This window comes from Plectropomus leopardus, chromosome 9 (assembly GCF_026936395.1).
Source record: "Plectropomus leopardus strain MGB_pleo_1.0 chromosome 9, ASM2693639v1, whole genome shotgun sequence".
Classification (NCBI taxonomy): Eukaryota; Metazoa; Chordata; class Actinopteri; order Perciformes; family Serranidae; genus Plectropomus; species Plectropomus leopardus.
The window spans coordinates 5486091-5504777 of NC_142184.1; the positions used below are offsets into that span (position 1 = coordinate 5486091).

Here is an 18687-nt window from a genome sequence, read left to right on the forward strand (position 1 = left end):
ACGTCCACTCCGGAGCAGGCTTGATGGGGGCAGACGTGTCCGTGAGTGCACCCTCTCCCTGTCTCTTCTGTAAACACTGGCATTCCACACGCATGAGAACATTATTTAGCAAAAGCTCCGTCAAGAATTCAAAGACCTGCAGTGACAAGAGTTATGCGGCTCACCCAGAATGGTGTGTTTCGTGCTGCTCCATGAATCATGAGAACTCCTCTGTTTACAATAGAGATACATGTAGTTCGATTTGGGGGAGGTGGCAACATGGACAGCTGTTATGTGGGCCCTGAGCTCAGGTTGGGTGCTGTATGTTTTGCAGGGAATGTGGTAGTGACAACTTTTTAAGTTCAGAATTTAGCTTTTGGCAAGCCTCCAAATACATGGGATGACAGCTTAGTTCCTGGCATTTTAATTCCAGTCTCAGTTCTTGCAGTGCCCAGTACAGCCAAGCTCTCATGTCTGAATGTACAAACCTGCTCTGAGGACAGATACAGGAAACATGGCTTTGATCCAGCTGACAGCATGGTCCCAATACTATATCTGATCTGGTAAAAACAAACCACACATGCACTTGTGTTAATGTCAGTTTAATTTTTAGCAAATTCACAAAGAACTTTACATTGTTTTTGTGGCGATTTGTTTTGGTCCCTGTGCTTTCATATTGAACTTAACATTTATGTCTTGACACCCCAAAACAAATCTAGTCTGCCCTTTTGGGATTCACCCAGTCTGTGTTCAGACAGAGAGGTGGACTGGGGGACTTTTCACAAAAACAAACAACAAACAAAATCCAGCTGAAGTAGGTCATTGCCTGTGAGCTCTGAGCACTTGTTAGGTGTACACGACCGAGGCATATTTATTGATTTATTTGGATCCCCATTAGCCACTATTGAGGTAGCAACTACTGTTCCTGGGGTCCTCAAAAGCAAACATTACATTATAATGTAAAACAAATATGTAATTAAAAATACAAGGCAAAAGGGAACTTAAAAAATACGGTATATCCTTGTATTTGATGTTTTTTTTTGTGGAGCCCTGTCACAGTTTTTATGTTTTCAGCTTATTGTACGATATATGGACATATCCTTGATCTTTTTGCTGATCTCAGTATTGCCCGTTGTGTTTACATGCGTGTTTGTTTACATAAGCCAACATGATACTAGACCAAACAGCAGGGTTTCCTGACTGTTATAGTGCCCCTTTTCCATCAAAATTACCCATGTATGCAGGTTTTTTTAAATGCGGGAAAACCAGCATAAGCTGCACTCCCATTGCCAGTAAACTAGAGCTGTGTCTGCTGACAGTAGACAAGCATGCCCTTTTTTTCCACTTGTGTGTTGTTCAACATCACAGGCAGGTCAGAAAACAGGTTAGCAGACGGTAGAAAGCAGCATGGAATCAAGTGAAAATGTTACATTTGTTGCTTTCATTATCAAAAACTTTGATGCCGACTTAATTTTAAATGATGTTTGAGCACTTCTTGGACAAAGATGGATGATATTCTGTGGCAGCTGGTCATTGCATTGCAGCAGATAAGGAGCTAAAATTAGTGCGTCCACCTTGTGTTTCCATCACTGCTGATCAAAATGAATCGGAGCTGGAGCCAATAAATACCTGAGATGACTGCAGAGTCATTTGTCCCAAGAGTGAATGCTGATTATAACCTTTTCTATTCAACTCAAAAGCCAGATGTTAGCCAGTGTTTGTGGATTTTTCTCCGAAATGGGAAAGGGGTTCGAGACTTGGACACAGCGATCTCCCTTTTACTCTCTCCAACGTAACCACTTCGATGAAAAATAAACCAACAATTAAAAACCCACGAAACGTAGCTTACTAGTAGCCTGCAGCTGCTCTTCTGGAGTGGAAGAGGCACAATCCTGATAGTTGTTAGCTTGCCAAAAAGTCTGTCATTTGTTGTTTAACCCTCCAACAACTTCATCCTCCATTCTGTAAATTAAACAGCAAACTGCCAGAGAGCAAACTTTTTTAAATGCATGTGTCCCTTTGTGTCCTTCTGAGTCAGTTCTCTAAATTCAGAGGTTTTGCCGGATCCATGAATGCAGGGCAGGCAGAGCTCTCCATGAGTTCTTTGTTTCCTCAGCAGCAGTGTGTGTCCCGGGGGGTTGATCTGTTGATCCATTCAGAGCTGATCAGATTGATGGATGAGAGGAGCAGCTGCTGCGAGTGAGTGTAAACTTGTAGATCCAGCAGAATGAATGGTTAAATTTCACTTATAGTGCACACAACATTCTGCTGCTCCATCTGTGCCCAGAGTGTGATCTGTGCTCTGAGAGTGTGGTGCTATGGGAAACCGAACAGTATTAATATTTCAACAGTGCTCCTAATGAACAGTCCAGCTTCTAAAATAGAAGATCTATCTGTGGCGGCAGATGTTTTAATTGTGGCGGGTTGCGACAAATAAGTGAATGTGGAGGAAAACCCTGTGTTAATCACTTACTATTCATATTCCATTTCCAATGTCTGAATATTCTTTCTTAAAGTTTTTAAAAGTTGAAGTTAATTTAAAGTTCATTGCTCTTTGAAAGGGTGTACTTGCATTATTATGCTTATATATCATCATTATATCGGTGGCATAAAATGATCTCAAAATGACAATAATATAGTTTATCACAATTATATATCTGGGACAATATATCATCCAACAAAAGTAGTCATCATGACAGCCCTGTGTATGTGTCTGAGTATGCTTTCTGAATGCCTCAAAGCTTGGCTACTACTTCTTAATTGCTTCTTGATGCGTGAAATACACCACATTGCTTTTAAGTGTAGCTCCCTTCATCTGGGTTTTCTTCAGTTTGCATCTTCAGTAAATTACTGCAACATTTCATTCAGTGTGGTCATCTAAGACAGGAAACGTCACCTCTAAATGGACGTCGTAAGGTTTTTTTCTTAATCTAAATCAGATATTGCGTACTGTACTGTGTGCATTTAAATGTGCTTGCTTTGCTAACAAACAATGACCCTGTAATCTCTGTAATGATTTCAAACCAAAGTCATTTAAAGAAAATGGTAGTTTGAGTGAAGTTGTGGACAAGAGTTGCAAGGGAGGATGATGGGGGTTTCTAAGCAATTCAAGCACTTGTACCGCTTGATTATACATAGCAACGCTGTGATAAGGCTTCATTGAAATTTACAACAAGCAATCTCTACCATATGGACTCACCAAATGGAGATCACAGACTGGCAAACGCAATCAGCTTTTTAATTAACAGAATTAACAGTGCGATGTTAAACCATAATGACAGCAATAAAAACAGTTGATGTGACAATCAAAGTGCACCAAAAACATTCATAACCATTATTTTCATTAGTCTGAGGGAAAGACAATAGCAGTGAGTGGGGTTGTATTAGAGAGTGATCTCAGACCCCCCTGTAATCACACTTGAATTAGCTGCAGATACTGCGAGTTCTCCAATAGGCTATAAAACATGGGGTCACAGAGAACACTCATTTGGGGTTTATCTTGGACACTTCATTTGAGTTTGGCCCATTCTCTGAAGGACCGAGTGTTGTCAGAAGCAATAAACATCCTGCGTTTTGAAACATTTCTGAATGTGAGACGAGGCCCAAATCTACAAAGTTGGCTTGATCTACTGAGATTCATCTTCCAAACTGCCATCATAGCATTACAAACACAGATCTGATCAGCCGCTGAAAGACTTTGGCAGAAAATAGCTGTTTATTGACCATAAAACATGTGCGTGTACACATAAAAGCACAAACACACGCCCACACACTTTACACTCACACCAATACACACACACACAAACACCTACACATGGAGAGATAAACCATAGCACCACAGCAAGGGCCATACCCCCGGCAACAGCACACAAAAGAAAGTCAAATTATTAGAAATAATGAAAAGCCATCAATAAGAATTCTGCAGAGACTCATTTCATTCTGTTTTCAACAGCGCTTTTCAGCCCATTATTTTCTGTAAATGTTAACATCGCCAAGCCTGCCTATTGATTCTATTATTTTTGACCTTGCATTAGTGTCGGCTAATCTCGCATGCTATAAAATTTCATTTCATAGTGAAAAATACTCCAAGGCCCTAAGGGTGAGTTATACACAGGTTGCGGCACCCCTGGGATTCATAAGTGCACATGCGGGTAAACAAACCGTACATTTAATGTTTCTTAGATGAGTGAGCAGCGCTGGGGGTTTCATTTCTTCCTAAACCTCAGGATTTTTTTTTTCTTTTTCTTTTTCTTTTTCTGTGAGGTGGCACAAAGTGAGGGTTAGGCAGAGAGGCTCATTCAAAGATGAATGTGAGCATCTTCCAAAACGATATTGTATTTTCACTCCCGTACACAGGCCTGAGAGGAATGCTGATCCAGTGAAGCCAAATACCTTTTTTCTTTCTCCAATGCATGTATGAAGCATCGCTGAAAATTGTTACATTTTTCAGATCACATTCAGGAATGACCCTCGCTTGACCTGGATGGGAGAACAATGAAGCAGCAGACACTGTTTCTTTTCTCATCAATATTCTATTCAATTGACACATAATAACACTGAGTTGTAGTCAAGAGATTTTAGTGAAATCACTAAATGTCTGGACAGAACTAGTACGTTGATGAATAAGCCAAGAAAAAATGTTTCCATCATTTTTTACTAGTACAGATACATGCAGTGATTAAAGGTATAGTCCACAGATGTCAAGGCCTGTTATATTAAAAATAAACACATCTCATTTCAACTGATAAATGTATTTAAATTCACAGAACACATACCATCATGTCGGCAGTAAATTATGAAGTGTTTTCTTCATCTTTTCATCTTTGTAATGATATTTCATGGTGCTGCATGGGTGCAGAAATAGACAGTAAATTATTATTTCAGTTAAACTTTGGTGCATGTATTTTCCTCTAAGGGTAAGGGGTCCATCCACTGAGTTAACCAAAAGACCGTGTTTTCCTAATGTCACCCCCTAACAGAGAGCTGCACTGCAACAAAAAGAATGTGACAATAGGTAATCCAGAAATACAAGCACTTTTTCCTTAATTCAAAATATTTTAAAGGAAGTGGAATATATTGTAATATTTTAAGGCGTGTGTGAGCATAATGCAATAGAGCTTAACCCCTGTTTTGGGCACATTGAGGTGAAAAACGAGGGCTTCTTTGCCTGAAACACTGTAAGAAATAAAATCTCTATTTAAATTTGGGAAGAACTGAACATGCATGTAGTTGCATGAAATGAAGTTTGAGTAGAACAAGTATCTTATAATGTTTTCATAGAATTTCTTTCTGTGGGTAAAACAGTTCTCTGGTCATCTTCCTTGTGGCTCAGACTTGTGCAAACTTTATTCCCATGAAGTATGAATTTGTTCATGCAGTATTCCCGGAGGATGTGGTGAAGTATTAACTTTCTTTTGCATATAATCACTACAATATTTTGACTTCAGGGTCTGCAGTCTCAACACAAGCTCAGACCAAACAGCCTGTAACAAAGGTCTGAATGGTCAGCTGAAAAATAGCCTTTTCCAGAGCATAATTAAGCCACAGAAGGCAGAATTATAAATAGTTAGTAAATAAACACAAAAAATACATAGTCAAACTGGTTGAAACAAGGTTCTCCAAAATAATACAGATATAGAAGTAGTACCAGTAGTAGTAGTAGTAGTACCACAAAGTACTGCATTCGTCAAGTATAATAAATTAGAGGAAACATGACAAATTCAGTCTTCATTTAGGCCAAAAGGCTCAACAGTGTTAAGAGTGTGAATCCAATATGCCTCTCTGCGGTGCAGTGAGTTGATAATGTCACCACCGTTAGGAGTGGGTGACATTCTTTATATTCCCCAGAACTTTAATGGAGGCTGCAGAGCCATGGTTAGCCTGTGCATCATGTCAGCAATGGCATAATCCATGTCTTATGTGCGTGTTGCAGTTCTGTGTTCAGATATGTAAATCTTTAAAGCTTCTTTAGTTTGTCCATAACAAACCAGACCACAGGGACATTTCAACATGTAGACAACATGTGTGCTGCTGTAGTTTATGAAGGATTTAATGGATTTTTTTTTTTTCTTTACCAGTACGCGCATGTGTAGAGTGTATAATTTCTGACAAGTTAGAACCACAAGTGAATTTTTGCAATGCGTTACTGCATTGAAAATGTCGGCTGCATTGTTTTTGGAGTATTTTGCAAATTGCAATGTTCACCCTTAACAGCTGTGGTAATGGTTGTGCTAACAAGGGTAGCTCCCTGAAAGATTCTAATCATCCTACGGAAAACCTTCAGTCAAATAAGATTGCTTTAAGGCTAGCAGTTTTATTGTTTTGTTTTGTCTTGTTTGTGTGCTGTGCAGTGTATATCTCGGGATGTTTTTGTCTCCAGATTTTGCTAAGAAAGTAAGCACTCTTGAATTTCACGCTACTCTTTGGTACAGGGAGCTGCAGACATGCTGGCACCGGCACAGAGGAGGAGAAAAGAGAGATTACATTATATTCTTTTTTTTGGATTCAAAGTGGGGAATTAACAGCTCACAACAACTTAAAACGCCACAATGTCTGGCTTTTGTTTCATATCTAGTGTCAGCAAAAAATGCTGTTGCACATTTTGGATACATCGTTAGCACATTTACAGTCATGTACAGCACTAGTGCTAATTAACTGGGGAAGACAGCTGATGCTAATGTTAGTGTCAACTTTGTTTGCAGTCAGGTACAACCATTAGCTGGAATCAGGTGATGTGAACACGGAGGCTACATGTTCTAAACCAGCGTGAACGAAGACTGACAACACACTTTGTTAATTTTTTTCATGTTGTCTGCGGTAGTGTATTACTATTTCATTCCTTTCATGTTTTGCCTTTAATTACTCAGAGCATTTTGCAAAGAGGCAACTCAACAAATTAGTCACAAATACATATGTTCAGAACTTAGCATTTAGTCCTATGGCTTCGCTCACATTTGTTAAAGCCCTTTCTTTATTTGTTCTGACTCTGTACACCACTGACGTTGAATAATTGAGCTCTGAATGTCCAGCATGCATGGTACCTACTGATTAGCTTTTGTGACACAACATTACACAATGATACAGTGATGACGCAAATTTTGCGTCATTTGTGTTGCCTGGTGCAAATTTGTATTATTCACATCTTTGCTTTGACTTTGTATGTACTTGTATTGCACAAAAAATTGCTTTGCATGTATATCATAATATTCTGTAAAAACACTTTTCTGGCCATTACTCAATGCCCTAACTCAGTAACAGAAGGATAGATTTACTGTGACTGTATTTGGTTTTGCTGATCTTCATGCTGAGCTCCAGGTGATGGTCGTTGCAAAATGTGACATCAGTCTTCTGTACTTCGCTGTAAAAATAGTCTCTTAGTGAAGACATGAAGCGGAAATTCTAGTTTTATTACCAAAATATCATCATCAAGTAAATACAGTTAGATTAGAATCAATTTTTTTTTTAATGGTGAAACTGACGCACAGCACCACCGGTAATGTGGGCGAGGTTTGACCAAATGGTTTGGGTCTAAATGTTTTTGATTGATTCAGAAATCAAACATTTTATGACATCAATCTATTAGACTAACAGATCTAATCTGTCCTTTTATTGTGGAGTGATTTGATAAACAGCGCTGTGATTATCATCCCACCTTGTTCTTTGTTTTGTTTTTTTCCAGATTAGTCCACAGATGTGTGTTTATCTATTTTTAATGTTCCTCCTACCTTATCACACTTTTCAATTTAGAACTTTTGACACAAACATGCAGGAGCACTTTGCTGCAGCTCCAAAATTAGAGCGCGAAAAAGAAAGAGAGCGGCAGAGGGAGAGAGAAGGAGAGAGACCCAGTGATTTTCCAACTGTGGATGCCTGTGTTCTGGGTGTCACTTTGGTTAATAATCTCCTACCAATCCTTCAACTTGGGTGCACGTTCAGGACGCTTCAAACCATGAAAACAGCTGGCTTTGTGCAGCCCAACTGTCAGAGTCTCCTTTGCTGTCGATGATGGAAACATCAAACCAGTGAGCCGTGAGTGGACATCTCAATCTGAGTCTCTTCAGCTCAACTAAACCACAGCCGTCCTCCCACTGATAATTCATGCAACATACACTCACATTAGGAGCACACTGAAGCGTCCCTATACAGTCCTCTCCTCAGTGCAGTAATACACAGACAACATCGAGCTCTGTAATTCTGTTAAACTCGAAATGAAATGGATTTTTGTCATTAGACTTGGCTATCACTTTGATATACAATTGTCCAATAAGCATCAATTCAATCTATTCAGGGCCCGACACTGGCGCTTTTCAAATACTGAACAAAATAGTGAATTTAATGAAAAAGCCTGAGTTCAGTGATGTACATAAGCGAAAGCATTTTCTCACAAAGTACATAGTTTCAGAAATGATCTCCATTCAGGGAATGAGCAGTGAACACATCAGTCCTTTTCTAGCTCTTTCTACATTGTCATGCAGCTCTCTTTTGCTTTGCCAGCACGCACTCAACCTCCCTGTTTATTTTCGTCATGGCAGCAAACTAAAAAACAAAGGAGTGATAGGTCAGTCAGCATAATCATACATAATCAATGTACACGTATCTAAACATTTCTCAAGTCAATCGTCAAGTAAAAAACGTGTTTACATGCACACTAAAATTCCCCTATTATTCAGAAAAAGACAATATTCTGAATGTGGATCATGTTAACACGCACATTTCATTTTGAGTCCAAGAATTAGGCCTTTTTCTGAACTTTTCAAATTAAGACTTAGGATATGCTGGTATTATTAACATTGTTTGGGCGCATTTCTGGCCCATTTGAAGTAGTATCTAATTTGGGGTTTCTGCTGCAGTTTACGTCTTGTCTGTTTACAGTCGGCTTGGTGCGTTGTCATTGATACGTTACTAACTCACCAACTGAAAGGTTGTGGTAGATATAGGTGACCAAAAAAAAAAAAAAGCCGTTTTCTGGTCAGAAGGAGAAACACGCCAACTTTTAAGCATTATATAAGACATGGATTAGGGATGTCAGTGGTTGAGTCAACTGGTGATCTGTTAACCACCGAGAATTTTTTGACACGTCTGTTAATTGGTTAATTTTGCCAAGCTTCAGTTAACTGCACTGCCCACCACCCAAGTCTAGTAGGAGCTAGCTTGATGATGGCATGGCGCATTTGGCGATAACCACTAATAACGCTGTCCCAACCCAACAACGTTGTTGTTGAAACAAAGTGCCCACCCTCTGGTCGCCCCTCAGCTCACCTTGTTGAGTAAGTGAGCTTTGTCATAATAATGCTAAAAGGGTTTTATGGTCAACATAAAGCTACTTACTCATCGGTGTATCCAGGGGTTATGCCACTGGGTCGGCTTTACCAGATCGCTGAATGGCTGTCTATCAGTAAAGCAAACAGAAAATAAAAGTCAGGACATTTGAAATAAAATAGCTTTGAAATACAGCACTTAATTTCAGTCAGGCAATGAAGCGCCAGACTAATAGTCCATTTTGTACTACACATCTTTTTATTTTTTCTTTTAAAATTCACCTGTTAATTATCTGTTAATAGGTGTTGGCCTGTTGAAAGCAAAATTAACTGAATTGATTCCCTGAACTGGATGTGAACAGGTTTTTGGATATGCAAAAATATCACAACGACAGCCTTTCTAAGAAGGTTGTTAAAGGAATTAAAGAGAGATTGTGTTTGCACTGTCCAATGAGTCTACCACCAGTAGGAATCTTTGAAAAAATCCTATTTTGATGCAAAGACGCACGTGGCTCCAGCTGTTCCAATGTTTTATATTTTGACGTGATAAATGTCATGTTAGGGCGCGTTAATTGGAGTATCCACGGCTGCATGTAAACAGGAATTTTATTGGAATATTCATTTTCAGTGTAGTAGCAATATTGTCTTTTTAGGAATGAGGTCAAAAAACAGAATGTTTTGTGCATGAAAACATGGTGATTGTCTCTGTATCTATTTAGACATCCTGGATCTTAGATTAAAACATGCTTTTAGAGGATTTATTTTCTGAAGAGAACAGATAGTTGATGTTCAGAGGAGAGGAAGAGAGGAAGGAATGCTTTGTGTTTGTTTTTCTTTTCCAGACCACCATTATGTGTTTTCAATATGATGTGAGTTGGAGATAAAATTAAAGAAGTCCCTGGGGCTCATCCAAGTTTAACAAAGCACCAAGGACAGACAACCTTAAGCCCACACAGTGCTACAATGCTCCTCTCATGGTGAATGTAATAAATAAATGAGCAGATGAGTTTGGTTCTGACAAGTGAGGGACATGGCGCTCCCTGTGCATTTTTGATAGTGATCTAATTCATCTGGCAGGCGTGGATGTTGATTAAATCAGAATGTCAGCCACTTGACAAGACAAGACACAAGCCGGCGTGGAACCTGTTTGAACAGCGTGAGCCGTGCAAGATGGCCAGGGAGATTTGCAATGCTGCGTGTCCGCTGAACTCCACGCACCCCCCTGTTATCGCCGCTTCCTAAAACATGTCCGGAGAGACAGACAGACAGACAGACAGACAGAGAGAGACGTGGAGGAATCCACGGAGGCCCACCTCTTCTGTTCTCTCTGCGGGTGACATCAGCCCTCTGACACTCTGGGTAAACAGAAGGGTGTGATGGCACGTCCATGTTCCCCTTCACTCACATGTGCTTGATGCCTCCATCAAATCTCCTTGACAATCACAGAGCTGGAGGCAAGACATACGTACGTGCTGAAATCACAGGCCCTGTAATTATAGTGAACAAAGCCTCTCTGAGCAGACTCACTATATGAAAGACCATCAATGGAAAATCAGAGCAAAGAATGCTTAGGGTTGGTCCGTCGGTGGCGGCACACAATAGGAGTATGATAAAGGGGGAGTTTCGGAGACGGAGATCGTTGAGGCAGGTTGCTATTTAACTGATGAGTGCCTCTCTAGAATCACTATATCTGTGGAAAACTATTGCTTTCCCCCAAATTCAACACAATACCCCAACCATCTGCCAAAATACGACAACAGACTGACGTAAACACACTTTGGGAGATGATAGACATCATTTGAGATTTCTGGCGCACACAAGACATGCAAGAAATGCGAGTTATGCGAGTTCACTGACATCAATCATTCAAACATAATCACTATCTTTATGCAATATCTTTCTCACAGATTTATTTTACCTTTCCTCTCAATTCTCAACATATTGCTTTTGATTATTGAATCATATTTTGGCACAAAATAATGCACACAGAGTGGCGTCCTTGGGCGTCTCCTCTCCCTGCCTCCTGTTAACCTTCCTGCGTGCACAGCTCCAAGGAGGTCAAAGTTACATGTACAAAGTCACTCTACTAATCTCCTTTGTCACTCATAAAATTTACACAACATCTCCCTCATGGAGGCCTGTCAGTTTGCTGCTGCCTGTGGCTGTCAGAGAACACAGATAATTACTCGGAGGGATCAGAGAAGGCCTTGATTATTTATAGGGCTGGATGTCTGAAAAGGGAAGAAAATACTATATGCGACTTTGGATGATTTCTCGTTAGTACTATTGCAATAATATTATTGTTTTTGAAAATCCTCACTTTAATTATTAGTTTGCGGAAAAAAAACAAAGCCAGAATAAAGCTGTAAACACTGGAGAATTTTTGTCTTGTTTTAACAGTCTAAAAGTCTTATTTAGTGCTAACATAATGAATTTCATATGATGATTTCTTTTTTGTTAAAAGTCCAAAGTATGAGATAAAACTTTTGTAGAATCTCAGAGGAGCAAATGAACATTTAAAATTTACACTGAACCGTCAGCAACCTAATTACAGAAAGAAATGTTTATATTGTACATGTTTGCATACCACAGATGGTTATAGTTGTACATTATTCTGTAGCAGATGTACTGAAACACAAAAATTGCCTAATTTAAGATTAAAAAGTTAGGCGATTAGAAAAAGAATATGTTTATGATTAAAAAAAGATTATGTTGTGGCTTAAAATACACACGTTTGGTGGCACAACAAGGAAAATGGAAAAGCAGGGACAGGTTGGTGGAAAAACACCTTGGTTCAGTTGCTCAAACGCCACTAGAAAATACTGTGATGTGATACTAAAAACACAGAGTTTGGTAGAAAAAAATGCCTGTTCAGTGCAACAAACACAGCTGGCAAATGCTGCAATGTGCTGCAAAATGCACTCAGGTTCAATGAAAAACACCCATGTTCTGTGCCACAAACAGTGGTGTAAACAATGCAATGTGCCACCAAAAACACCTAGGTTTAATAAAAAAACACCAAGGTTTAGTGCCAGAAACACTGCTCAGTGTGCCGCCAAAACCACCCAGGTTTAATGCCACAAGCTCTGCTGGGAGACATCACAATGTGCTGCCAAAAACACACAGGTTTGGTGAAAAATATCCATGCCATAACCACTGGTGGAAATGCTGCGAAGGGTCGCCACAAAACAGTCAGTGTTGTTGGTGTTGATCATTGGTCTGCAGCTTAACAGGCATCGTGCCTAGATGACGTTGCCGGGGTGACATTGATGACATACCATTTACTTTCTCCTCCACCTCCCAATGAGTCAAAAGTCAACTTTAATATATTTATAGATACTACATCACTTCAGAAATGTTGATTGTTTGGTTTGTGGTTTGCAGAAACATATAATGTGAATATTTTCCTCTGGCCATGAGGCTGCAGTCAGATATATTACAAGCATCTGTTTCAGACATGCTGTCACTCATTCTGGGCCATAACATGACATACTGGACATGCGTCATGCTCAGAGTGATCCTGGTCGGATGAATGACGTGTTTTTGTTCACCTTGTTGTTGTGACCTCACCTGCTGTTTGTGTGTAATTCTCCTCCGTGATAACAGCATGAAACACTCATGAATTAAACTAAGCCTTGTGTGAGAGAAAAGAGAAAAACAAACAGCTCTTCAAGAAGAAGTGATGATCACGTTACAGTGATGTGTGCTTTTGATTCTCCTCACCTTCAGATCCTGAACACCTCCTTTTATTTTTATCGTGCTGTAATGTACTGTATTGTTTCAAACTCTCAGTAGTTTTGGAGATTTAAAGCCCCTGAAAAATTCAAACCGTAACTATCTCTCTATAAAATAGAATATTCATGACTAAAAAAGTGTTGATTAAAGTAAAAATAAGAATTGCTGCCTTGATCTTGTATGCCTCTGTGCACTAGTCAAGTTGCAGTAACAGTTTACATCCATGTCTGTGAAAATACCCCAAAGTTTTAAGGTGGGCATCCAGGGTTAGTGTCACAAATTCAGTATCTGAGTAATTGTCTCCCCTTTAATGTGACATTATGATGTCACAGTAAAGTTGATCTGCCAAGCAATGCTTTGGTGACATTTAGCAGAATGGTTGCCGAGTGCCACAGGGACGCAGTGGAAAGTGTTGGCTGTGTTACAAATTTTTGGTAACATGGAGTCATAGAGTTTCCCCCCCTGAGCTCGAGTGTACTTAATGTTAGGGTAAAGAAAAAAGAAGTTCTCAACATATTACAGTTACATCATAGCCACGTACTGTATATATCTACCATCCGTAGATATATAGTATTCTCACTGTCCTCGTGCTGTTGTCACTTGCCAGGTATATCATTTTTATAACAGTGAAGCTGGTTACTTACTGAGTAACTTTGCTACAGTGTAACCAAAAATTGTGTCATTAGGAATTGTAAACATAGCTCTTAAACATGAAGGCAATAAGCTAAAGAATAAAAGCATGCAAGCTAGCTAAAGCTACATTGTTAACTTAGGTCACTTGTGTAGATTTACCACTTTGGATGTCAATAAAAGGCCGGTGGATTGATGAGAGGACACAGTGAGCTCCCTGGCTGCTTAAACATAAACCCCATTAAGCTCTTTTTGTTTCTTTTGCGGCATCTTGGTGGTATTTTTGTACATTTATCGAATGACAGAGTTGTATACTTCTGACTGTAATTGTCCTGGCAGATGATAAATGACTAAGAATGATTGGTGAGTATTTTGCATAGTAATACTGAAATTGTAATGCGGTCACAGCTGTGTGTTTATAGAGTATTTTACAACAGCTTTGAACGCAGCTCAGCCAATCATAATCAAGGACTGGAACTCTCTGTTTTATAAAATAAGATTTCAGGGGCTTTAAGCCTGGTTAATTAAACCTTTAAGAGTAGTAAAATACTTCGAGTGACCAGTATCCAGACCATCTCACAGCTGGTCATACCTCTAAATCCATGTGCCTATTTGAGTCTAATACGCTACTTAAATGCCAGCTTAATAAGAGATGACAATTCCATGTGCAAATCAATTTGATATCTGCTGGGACTGAAAAGTGCACATCACACATTACGAGCCAGGATCAAGCTGGGGGCAGGTGCCTCTCTTCTCAGAATTACAAGGAGAGTTTGCAGACAGATATGAATTTACAATTAGTCTCATCCTGGCGACTTCTTAAGGTTTGTGACAGTGTCTGGGGTTCCACTAAAGGCCATGTGTGTGAAGCCATGAATTTCTTGCGACAGGCTATGATACCAGAGAGGCTATATTTAGGGAGGATAACTAGTACTGCACGGTATAATCTGACATTTGTACCACAAGGGAGTCATACTGCATTGCTCACAAATGACAGTGTCACTGTTGGTTTGTGTCCCCGGTGGAATAGGTTAAAGAGAACAAAACATGTTTTTGCAGTGGAGTGCCGCTCGGCAAGACAGATCTAATAAAACTGTATTTGATTGTGGGGGTATGATCTGACTGGGGCTGTCACTGGTGAGTGAGCCCCCTGAGCACGGAGACAGCAGCAGTCTGGTTGAAAAGGAACAAAGAGTCCCTGGGAGCGGTCTCAGTAGACTCTGAAACAGGAGTCTGCATGACTGGCCTGCTTTTGATGGCTGACTTCAGCAGGGCATTTCAACTTCCCCTCTAATTCTCCGGCCCTCTAACCAGGGACAAAGGGAACAAGCAGAGGCTGCCATTGTTCTAGCGTCACTAGGTGTCGATTTTCTTGACATTTAAAGCACATCACGTCAAAGCAGATCACTTTATAAGAGCAATTCATGAATAAACATCCTGCATATTCTGGGCAACGTAACATTTTATCAATCCGCAGTTATGTTCTCTATCTGCTCCCTCATGCGGTGTCGTAGTTTAAATTAGAACGTCAACCAGCATATTTGAGTACCTGTCAAATCCTTTTAAAGAAAACAAGCATGATGTAATTCTGTTCAACCAGGCAATTCATTAGCCCAAGTCAAACACTCGTCCTTCTGCAGTTGGCTGCTGTTGTCCTCCCTGCGGAACGCCGAGAAGCCACTTAGGTCCGCACTCACCAAGGTGATCAAACCTGCGTCAGCCTACACCTGCCTCCCCTCTCAGGAGGAACCAGGACAAGCTGCACAACAAAGCTGCGGCGGCACACTTGGGGAGTTCAGCTAACTGCGTCTTCAATCACCACATCTCTGAGCTATCCATGGATTGCGGGTGTTTAGGAAAAAAATAGCAGGGAGTGTACGTGGAGTTTGTTTAGGATGCATAATGCGCCAGCTGATTGATGAATATTTCAGCCACTTAGTGCTCTACTGTATGACACCTTGTGTTTTCCTATCCAGCCTTTACATACTCCACCAAAGCACCCTGCAGAAGGAGAAACAGTGTCGCCAATAAATAGACATATGGAATATGAGTGTTCAAGACATCTTTACTGTGAGACATTAAAGACATGTTAGCAGAGGCACTGGAATATTATACTGGCGAGATGCTCAGTCGAGATTTGGGGATCAGCAATGTGCAGGCTGTTTTTTTTCAATGATATGTTTGAATTATTTCTTATGGGTGTGCATAATGGCAATATAAATCTTTCTGGGTGTGCAATTACAAAGACTGGCATGGTCTATTCCCCGCTGGGTGATCGCCTGCGAACAATGACATATTACCGGCTGGCCGGCAGTGGTCATTAAGAACTGATATGGGATTTATGGCCAGTCTTTAAACATGAGATGGCATTAGAGAGATTTGAATACAGTCAAAATGGCACAAAGAATCCTGCCTGAGCAAGATGGAGCTAATGAACTGTGGTCGGAAAGCAGGGGGATATAAAGTTATTTTGGGTAAAGCAATTTCTCATCAAGCAAAATGAGTCTGATTTTAATCACGGGTTGTCAGAGTCCATAACAAGCTCGCTGTGTTATTATGGTATTGTATTGGTGAGGTTTTATAGGGTAGTAATGAGCAAAGTTGAACAATTAATGCATTAACACACGGCTCAATTTGTAATAATGAAATGCATGTTGAAAAGCAGATGACAAAATATGCAATGTGAAGTATGAAAAGCACAGTATGATTATGTTCCAGGGATTGGAAGTGATACAGACCACGAGAGGCGGTACAGTATCATCTCAGTCAGTGTTTCCGCATGACGACAGAAGCTCTCTATATAACCATCTTACTAATTTCCAGTGGCAATTAAGGAGTCTTACATTCCACACGATACCTGCTGAGAGAGTATAAGGAGCTTAAACATCAGATGTGTTCATTGGAAAGTGAGAAATAAAGACTTTGCCTCATCATATTAGTGCCAGCCCTTAAAGTGACTGTTTATCATGAGGTAGTGCTCAAGGTTTTAATGAGCTCCCTGCCTGTTCTAGTATAATTCCAATTAGTCCCTCCGTCTCATATAATGGCATGATTACCTTGTGAAGCCTCCATTGTTTTCTGTACAAGCCTTGAAAGGAACCCTGACTATTTTAATCTGTTTCCCAGTGGCAGCACACCTGCCAAGCCAGTTACACCTCCTGCAGAATGATCACAGGTATCGGTTCATTAATACAGAGAGTGGCAGTGTATGAATCCCCCTGCCGGTCACACCTAGTGGATAGATGAGAAAATGAATGTTAAAATCAGATTTAGACTGCGTTTCTCTTCCGAAATTAAAGTCACACCTTTTAAAATGACATTGAATAAGAAGCAGGAGGAATACTGAAATTCACACAAGAGCAACAATATTGTACATTCCTGTTTTTCTTATAGTCGAAATACTCCTGAAAATCTCAGTCTCACTCACTATAAAGTGTGACTGATCTCAGTCAAAGCAATTAAAAAAAAAAGAGTCCTGCAGCTTCTAAAGTAAGGCCCATTGCCTCAATTTTGGTCGCTACCATTTCAGAGAAAAAGAGGAGAAGGAGCTATTTTTGATCAAAACCCAAGCAAGAGGAGAATCAGTCATTAGCAGGAGCCATTTGTGCTTGCATCTTGTTTGGACAGCCTGTGGCTTCCACTTGAAGACAGTTCTGCTCCCACTCTCCACACACACGGCTGATTTTACCAAGAAACTCACCGCACATTCACTAAGATGTCTCACTGATATCGTTTGTCACAAGGACATGCAAAACGGGAATAAAAATGTTCAGTAACTTCACGCAAACGAATAATTGAGCTAATGTTGATTCGGTAACTTTTTGCAAACCGCAAGGGCAGCACGCTCTAACCACACCATATTGTTCCCGGTGTCAGGGTAATTGATTCAGAGCTCTGAGGACACTGCCTTGCACGAGAAATGTTTCATTCAAATCATAATTTAACAGGGTATCAGCAACAACGAGCACAATAGGAGAAGGATGGTAATAGCCAGAGCCTAAAACTGAATTTAGATTTTCTCTCAGATTTGACACTCGTGCAGAATAAGAGACAGGAGGGAAGAAATGGTAATCTGCAAGAAAACCCTTAAAAGAATCAATTTGGCAAGGTGTCTGAGAATGTGACTTTATCCGGCACTGTGATTCCGACTGTCTCCTGTTAGAGTGGGATGACTGTCTTTCTTCCCTGCTGACAGGCAGACCCAGGCCAAATTGACAGTTCTTTAAAGCGCCTGACAGAAAGCCGCATTAATTAAGTCATTGCTGGACTTTAATTGTGTTAAGAAGTTGAAAAAAAAAAATCTAATATGAGAAAAGGTTACCAAGTCCTCCGTGGTGTCAGATTTTCTACTTTCTATGAATATTAATGTGCCTAATGAAGACAATCTTCGCTTCATCTCCCCATTGTTCTGTATTCAGGTGCCAAGCTTTCACAGCCATTGATTTGTTGTTAAAGAACAAATATGTCATGGGAGAAAATGACTGCCACGTCTTTTATCTTAAATTTATCAAGAAAAACGCCTCTCTTTTCAGTTGAAGTGTGGATTTTTTTTTTGTTATTCTAAAAAGATTTTAGCTGAGTGAGTGTCATGCAGAAGTTGTCAAGGTGTGTTTGGGTGTTAATTAGATGTGGTAAGCCAATTTTGCTTTTCTACTGTGAACAGGGAACAAAAGGAAATTCAGATTTCATGAGTTGCTGTGGACAACAAATAAATACAAAGCCAGCAAAGCAAATCAAATCTTTGTCTTTAGCCAGAGGCGTACAATTATTTAGCTTTTAGCATTCGGGCATATCCATCCAAAAATATATTTGTTTAAAGACATGAATGCTATCAGGGTAGAAAAAAGTAAACACATTTGGAGGATCATGATTTCAGCACGGTGGCGAGCTGCTGAGGTGCGACTGTCTGCCATTGCTGGCAGATAAAGTCATGTGATAAGATATTTGATGGCAAGTTACAAGTTCTTTGTGCCTGCCACACAGCCTGAGGGGAGAGCAACACCATGCGCTCCCCAAACTTCAATATTAACCGGGCATCATGATTGCCAGGCATATTGAAGAGACAGAAATTCAAATGAACCTCTCT

The 18687-nt window shown here is 40.1% G+C and overlaps 1 protein-coding gene across 14 annotated transcripts in view; it reads left to right on the top strand.

Annotated features, from left to right (window-relative positions):
- Positions 1-18687, top strand: part of tshz2 (teashirt zinc finger homeobox 2) — a 161916-nt gene that overhangs the window by 38354 nt on the left and 104875 nt on the right. For 2 of the 14 annotated variants that reach the window (XR_015777400.1, XR_015777394.1), the window contains one exon: positions 15242-15732. The exons of 9 other annotated variants lie outside the window; for them this stretch is intronic. The gene's annotated coding sequence lies outside the window, so the exon portion shown is untranslated. Of the gene's footprint in view, positions 1-4429; positions 4698-6680; positions 6902-15241; positions 15733-18687 lie in introns of those variants that run through there. 3 more of the 14 variants (XR_015777399.1, XR_015777396.1, XR_015777393.1) reach the window with 3 other exon arrangements.